This window comes from Delphinus delphis, chromosome 12 (assembly GCF_949987515.2).
Source record: "Delphinus delphis chromosome 12, mDelDel1.2, whole genome shotgun sequence".
In the NCBI taxonomy this organism is placed as follows: domain Eukaryota; kingdom Metazoa; phylum Chordata; class Mammalia; order Artiodactyla; family Delphinidae; genus Delphinus; species Delphinus delphis.
In genome coordinates this window covers 29,623,580-29,631,946 of record NC_082694.2, presented here as the reverse complement: position 1 = coordinate 29,631,946, position 8,367 = coordinate 29,623,580, and positions in this window count along the sequence as shown.

The window sequence follows — 8,367 nt, the reverse complement described above, 5'->3', positions numbered from 1 at the left end:
GTTCATCAGCATTTTGTAATATTTAGTATAAAGACCCTGTACATGCTTTGGTAAATGTATACCTAAGTCTTTAATTTTCTTTGGAATCATTGTAAATGGTATTATGTTTTTAATTTCAGTTCCCATATGTTCATTATTAGTATGTAGACATGCAATTGATTTTTGTGTGTTGAATTTGTATCTGGAAACATTACTTAACTCACATATTATAGTTTTTTTCTTGGTAGATTCCATGTAATTTTCTACATAGACAATCATATAATCTTCAAATAAAGACCATTTATTTCTAAACTATATGCCTTCTATTCCTTTATCTTGCCTTATTGCAGGGACTAGGACTTCTAGTACCATAGTGAACAAAAGTAGTGAGGGCAGACATTCTTGCCTTGTTTCTGATCATAGGGAAAAAGCATTCAGTCTTTCACCAGTAAGTATGCTAGCTGTAGGGTTTTTTTTTAATTAATTAATTTTTTTATACAGCAGGTTCTTATTAGTTATCTATTTTATACATATTAGTGTATATATGTCAATCCCAATCTCCCAATTCATCCCACCACCACCGCCACCCTACTTTCCCTCCTTGGTGTCCATACGTTTGTTCTCTATATCTGTGTCTCTATTTCTGCCTTTCAAACTGGTTCATATGTACCATTTTTCTAGATTCCACATACATGCGTTAAATAATATATGATACCTGTTTTTTTCTTTCTGACTTACTTCATTTTGTATGACAGTCTCTAGATCCATCCACGTCTCTACAAATGACCCAGTTTTGTTCCTTTTTATGGCTGAGTAATATTCCATTCTATATACGTACCACATCTTCTTTATCCATTTCTCTGTTGATGGGCCTTTAGGTTGCCTCCATGACCTGGCTATTGTAAATAGGGCTGCAATGAACACTGGGGTGCATGTGTCTTTTTGAATTATGGTTTTCTCAGGGTATATGCCCAGTAGTGGGATTGCTGGGTCATATGGTAATTCTATTTTTAGTTTTTGAAGGAATCTCCATACTGGTCTCCATAGTGGCTGTATCAATTTACATTCCCACCAACAGTGCAAGAGGGTTTCCTTTTCTCCACACCCTTTCCAGCATTTGTTGTTTGTAGATTTTCTGATGATGTCCATTCTAACTGGCATGAGGTGATACCTCGTTGTAGTTTTGATTTGCATTTCTCTACTAATTAGTGACTACTGAAAACTATTGAAAACTGTGCAGGACTCATAGGAATAAAACTCTGAAACAGTACTGAAATTCACAAAAGAGGACTTGAATAAATGGAGGGACATGCTTCTTGCTGGGAAGATTCAATACGTAAAAATGTCGTTTCACCACAAATTAATTTATACCTTTAATAAAATTCTGATAAACATTCTCATAGGAGTTTTTCAGAACTTAAAGAGAATACAAAGTTCAGCTGGAAAAATGAAGGGGCAAGAATGCTTCATTGTGAAATAAAAACATTAACATTCAACTCAAGAAACTCAAAAAAGAACAAAACACACCAAAGGAAATAAGGAGGGAAAAGTAATGAAGAAAAAATGAATTACAAAAAGAAAAATACTAGAATTGATAAATATATTCAATAACTCTTTCTTTGAAAAGAAAAGTAATACAATAAACAATTTCTCCCTTATATTGTTCATCATAATAAATCATGGAAGAAATGAAGTGAAAGAAAAAATAAATCTGTAATTCTTTTCTTATGTTAGGAATAAGATAGGTATATATATATATATATATATATATATATATATATATATATATTTCTTCCTATTAGTTTGTTCAGTTGAGCCCTCTTTCTTTACCAGGTCATTTAAATTACTCTAAGCTTTGTAAGATATTTAATTAGTATAGTAGTTAAACTTTTAAGTTCTGAAGTGATGAGTCTTGGGTTCAAATAAAACTCCTGATATTTAGTACCTCTCTGTTACTGATGAACTTTTTAAACATCTCTAAGTTGCAGGTTATTGTACTTCATTGAGTTTTGAGGAGGAGAAAATAAAAGCCATAATGTATGTGAAACACTTAATTCAGTACAATGTAAGCACTCAGTAGTGCTTAATATGTGGTAGGCAACATCCCAAGTTGTTCCTGGCTTCCATTAAGTCTTCCACCTCAATTTTAGAATTGTATTGTCAAATTTTGAAAACAGTCCCATTGGGATTGCATTGAAATTATAGATTTATTTAAGGCAGATGGACATTTTTACAATATGCATCTTCTTACCCACGAACAATACACGTCTCTCCTTTTACTCGTCTCCTTTTTATATCCTCACATAAATTATTCCACATTTCTTCAGTATTTGTACATCACTAGCATCTATCCTCTAGGTACTTTATAGTCTTTCATTGATGTTGTAAATGGAATTTTTCCCCATTGGTTTTTCAAGCTGGTTATTGTCGGTTTATAGGAAAGTTATTGATTTTAGAGTATTTATCCTTAATGGACAGATATGAAAGACAGTTCTGCCTTTTCCTTCCCAACACTTATTCTTTTGGGTTCTGATTCACTGACTTCCATGAGATAGCCCTATGTGTGTAAACTTGACTTGGATTCTGTTACCTGCAACCAAAAAAGTCTTGACTTTCTGGAAATGAGTCTGAATTTTTAAAAAATCCATTTGATGTCAACTGCTATCTCCATATAACTCCTTTTATCTATTAGTTTAGAGTGAAGAGATTTCCTAGCATTGATCCACCCCTGGATTCCTGGAGTTAAATCTAGTTGGTCATGCACTACTCTTAAAATGTATTGCTGAATTCAATTTATTATGATTTATGTGAAGTTTTAATTTCTTTAGTCAGGTTTTGATATCAGAGTTTTACTGGGTTAGTAAAATGATTTGCGATACTACCTAATTTTTTCTCTGGTCTTGGAACAGTTTATATAGTGCAGGGATGATCTATTCCTTGAGAGCTGGAATGTCTGGGCCTAACACCTTTTGGTGGGTAAGGCTTTAATAGTTTCTCAGGTTCTTTGAAGCTTATTTCTCTATTTAAAAAAAATCTATTTTGATATTCTATATTGCTTTCTTCTCAGGCTTTTCTCCTCTTTCCCTTCCTCCCTTCTTGAATAATTCTTTCAGAAGTCATTGGGGAGGGCTGGACACGATTGGGGTCCATACAAGGCAGGTGGTGTCCATAACTCTAAGTTGGGGTGTCGGGGTCCAAGCAGGTGGAGGAAACCAACATTGGGTGGCAGTGACGGTGAGAGGAAATTGGTTATAAAGGGGGTGGGGGTGGGGAATTGACCCAATAAATAATTATATTAAAGTGATTCAGGTTCTCACTGTCTGAGAAGGGAGTCACAGTTATGGAAAAGAAGAAAGCTAGAATTAATCCTGTGGTGTTGAATTGGAATTGGAGGTGTGGTGTGAACTCATGGTTTTCAATATATAGAGTAGATATAGAAATGTGTGGTGTGTGTATGTGTGTGTGTATTTAGTTTTCTATTGCCGTGTAACAAATTATCCCAAACCTTACTGGTTTAAAACAATAGGTCATACTTATTATCTCATAATTTCTGTGTATCAGGAATCCAGGAGTGGCTTAGCTGAGTGCTTCTGCCTCAAGTTCTCACAAGGCTGCCAGGGTTGTAGTCTCATCTGAAGGCTCTGTTAGAGGAAGACCCGCTGGAATGGTGGTTGCTGGAATGATTCACTTCCTCAGTGGCAGATGATCAGAAACATCCTCAGTCCTTTGCCACGTGTGCTTCTCAATTAGGGCAGCTGGCTTCCTTTAGAGTAAGTGAGTGAGAGAGTAAGAGAGAATGCACAAGATAAAAGTCACAGTCTTTTTGTCATGTACACTTGAACTTCTGCCATATTCTGTTATAAATGAGTCACTAAGTCCAGTCCATGTTTGAAAGGAGGGAATTACACAAGGACTTGAATACCTGGGGGCAATCTTGGGGCTGCCTATCACAGATAGATAGATGATAGATAGAGAGATAGACAGAGAGATAGATAGAGAGATAGATAGATAGGGATACAGATGGATTTCTCAACTCTGTGCCCTGTGCCCTAATAGCAATGAACATACCTGGGGAACCTGATACCTAGGTCTTTGTTTTGAAGTTTTGGGTTGGCCAAAAAGATCGTTTGGGTTTTTCTGTAAGATGTTACAGAAAAACCCAGACGAACTTTTTGGACAACCCAATACCTTTCTCCACTCAAAGAGCATGGATTTTTGAAGAAATAGTGGATTCCAGGACTGGGGCAGGAAAATTACAAGATGAGCCTGGAACATTCAGTTGTGCCAGAAAAGAAGTGCTCAGAGAGTGACGAGTACAGGTCAAAAAGACATAGAGGGCTTCCCTGGTGGCGCAGTGGTTGAGAGTCCGTCTGCCGATGCAGGGGACGCGGGTTCGAGCCCCGGTCCGAGAAGATCCCACATGCTGCGGAGCGGCGGGGCCCGTGAGCCATGGCCGCTGAGCCTGCGCGTCTGGAGCCTGTGCTCCGCAATGGGAGAGGCCACGACAATGAGAGGCCCGCGTACCGCCAAAAAAAAAAAAAAAAAGACGTAGAAACCAGTTTGAAAGGACTCCCACTAGCCAGATCTGGGATAATTTGACAAAATAGTAACAGATTTTTACCATTGAATAAAACAGGCATCCAAGATTCGACATTGATATAAATAAATAGAAGAATATGCAAATGGGAAAAGAGAAAAACCTTTCCTTAAGAGTAGAATGTCAACTAATTTATAGTAGAAGGAATGGTGGAATTCAAAAATTATCATTTGATAAACAACAAGGTCCTACTGTTTAGCACAAGGAACTATAATCAATATCCTGTGATAAACCATAATGGGAAAGAATATGAAAAAGAATGTATGTGCAGAAATTAACACAACGTTGTAGATCAACTGTACTCCAGTAAAATTTAAAAAAATACAAAAATTACCATTTGACAACCATCATAGTAATGAGTGATTCAGCCAAGAAACATCGCTGTATGTTACAACAGTGGATGCGGAACTGGGTATTTATATAACCTCAAAAGTACTTCCCCATAAAGTACTGATTGATTACAAAGGGAAGGAGGGTCACTTGACAGTGGAAGATATTCCCTTAATTCAGTGATCAAGGTCAAATTGAAATCATGTGACTCCTGATAGGCGGCAATGAGGAGCCACAGCATGAGATGTTCTTATTCAAAATACGTAACATGAGGAAACATCAGACAAGCTGAAATTGAGGGATTTTCAACAAAACAGCTGGCCTGTATCTTCAAAATTGTCAAGGTCAAGAGAGTCAAGAAAAGACTGAAGAATTGTTCCAGATTGAAGGAGACTAAAGAGAAATGACAGCTAAATGCAACACATGATCCTGGATTGAATCCACTTACATACAGATATTGAGACAGTTGGCAAAACTCCAATTGTATCTGTGGGTTGGATGGTAGTAATATATTGATACTATTTTCCCGATTCTGATGGGAATATCTATACTTCCTACCCCATGTGAGATCGTGAGATGAATGTGTGGGGTGTTTAAAGTGTTTAGCATGGTACTTAGCCATTAGCTGAATACCCAATAAATGATCACTATTATTACCCTAATTGTAGTCTTTTCAAAGATTCAGCTCTTGAATTTCTCAGATCTATAGTTTTTATTATTTTTAATATATCATCTTCTAATTCATTATCTTCAAATTCTTCCTTAGCATTTCATAGGTTCACTTGTTTGGTCTTTTGCTTGCCTTTTTTTTGTTTGTTTGTTTTGTTTTTTTGTTTGTTTGTTTTTGTGGTACGCGGGCCTCTCACTGCTGTGGCCTCAACCGTTGCGGAGCACAGGCTCCGGACGCGCAGGCTCAGTGGCCATGGCTCACGGGCCCAGCCGCTCCGCGGCATGTGGGATCTTCCCGGACCGGGGCATGAACCCACGTCCCCTGCATCGGCAGGCGGACTCTCAACCACTGCGCCACCAGGGAAGCCCCTTGCTTGCCTTTTGAGTTGAATACTTGGTTCAATAAATTTCTTTCTTCTGTTTAATGAGAAAAATGAAAGACTATCTGTATTCTGTTCTTTAGAGCTTTGTGCTTCTTCTTTGCTATAGCTCCCTATTGTTTCTGAAACAATCATTAACTGTAGTTGTGATTTCCTGATTTGACTCTAGGGCTATTAAGACAAGTTTTATCCCCTCCAGAGTGGCTTCATCTTATATGTTTCTTTTTTTTTTTTTAAATAAAGTTATTTATTTATTTATGGCTGCATTGGGTCTTCATTCCTGCGCGTGGGCTTTCCCTAGCTGTGGTGAGCGGGGGCTACTCTTCATTGCAGTGCGTGGACTTTTCATTGCAGTAGCTTCTCGTTGCAGAGCATGGGCTCTAGGAGCGTGGGCTTCAGGAGTTGTGGCTCATGGGCTCTGGAGCACAGGCTCAGTAGTTGCGGCGCACGACTAAGTCAAAATTTTAATAATAATGTTTAACTCTTCTACATTCTTATTAATTTCTGTCTACTTGATCTCACAGAAATGGTGAGGCATATTAAACCTTCTATTATGACTGTGTTTTTTTCAATTTCTCAATTTCTAAACTTTCTGTCCTTGTATGTTTGATGCTATATTCAGAATACACAGATTCATGGTTCTTATATTCTCATTTAGTTTGTACAATTTACCAATATAGGATACATTTTCCTCCACTTTAGTGCTTTTTTTTGCTATGAATTCTACATTTTCTGATATAAATATTGCTTTCTTTTTGTTTGTTCTTGGGTAGTGAACACCTAGCAGATTGTCCACCCGTCTCCTGGAAGGCGGTCCACTTTGTGTGGAGTTCTGTAAGACACTGTCCCCGGCTACACTTGTTTGCTCCAGATGGGCACCTGGCCCATGCTGTGCCAAGCAGAATCCTCCCTGAGTGTTGGAAACCGGGACTAAGGATTTTCATTCAACCTTGCCACTCTCTGGATCAAAGGGAGATATACACTGACTTGCTGCCCTTGCCGTGGCCATCTTCCTACAGGTACACTGAGAAACAGAGGACATGGATTATTGCAAATGGGGGAACTAAAGCAGACCCAGTGACGAGAGACAGGGAGAGTCCCCAGCATGAAGTTCCCAGTGTCATTTTAGTCCCAAAGCTCTGGAGCCAGGATATTTGATCATTTATCTCGTATGATAATAATGTTTTCTGCTCTTCACGCTTCCTTATATTTTTATTTTTCCTTTTTATTTGTGCTTAATTTGCTTTGCAAGTTTATTTATATTTAGAAATTAGAAAGTCATGTTTTCCGTTTTTAGTCTACCTCTGGTTCCTTTAATCACACACACACACACACACACACACACACACACACCCCCTATATATATATATATATATATATATATATATATATATATATATATATATATACTGTATCTTTACCAACCTCAAAAAGGACATAGTATGTATTTATTTGTGTAGGATGATTTCATGCTTTTTAATTTTCTCCCTACTTCTACCTCCCATTTTTCTTGATATAATGATATTTTAGAATAAGATTATTATTATGAATTTATTTCTTATATTTATGTACTTTCTATTTCAGTAATTATTTTGGACATTTCTATTATTTCTAAAATCATGTTAATATTTACTTTAAATAAATTAACCCTAAATTTTACTTTGTTTCTTGCTCAGCTGAGCCATTACTTTGAACAAATTTTTCTGGATGGTTGAGTGTGTGGTATACATCTGAATGCTTAAATGTTTGAAAAATATTCTTTTAATTGACCTCACAAATGAATTATAGCTTTCCTGTCTTAGAATGTAGGCTTTTCCCTCGTGGAACTTTGTAGATATTATTATGTTTCTTATATTTCTTTTTGTTTTTAGGTTTGTAGAGGAGAGAAGTCTGGTTCCAATTCAATCCTCTTCACCCTGACATGTAAATTTATTTCCCTCAAAAACTTAAAGGATTTTGAACTTTGTCCTTGACATTTAAATTTCACCAGGAGATATTTAAGTGTGGTTCCTCCTTTATTAATAATGCTTGGTCCTCCCTGGGACCTTTTGTTCCTAAGATTAAAGATGTTGTTCATCTCTTACATTTTCCACTTGATCCACCTTCTCTGCTTTCTCCTTCTGGATTAGTGATAAGGAAATTGATTTAAAATGTAAATTTTATTGTTTTTCAGGTATGGCAAAGTCAACAGATCAGGAGATGACTGCCATTGAAAAGATAGTTTGTTCCTCACAGTTCCCAAGAGGAGGGAGCGTGCGGCACCAGCAGGGCCACATGGGGAAGCGCAGTGTCAGTTAGGGGGCAGAAGAGGTGAGGCAAGAGCATGGGCAAGAGACATTTTTGTGGTTCTGAGAGAATAGGCAAGGTAGAGTAAGAAGGCTTAGGAATGGCTAGTTTGAATAATTTCAGCAG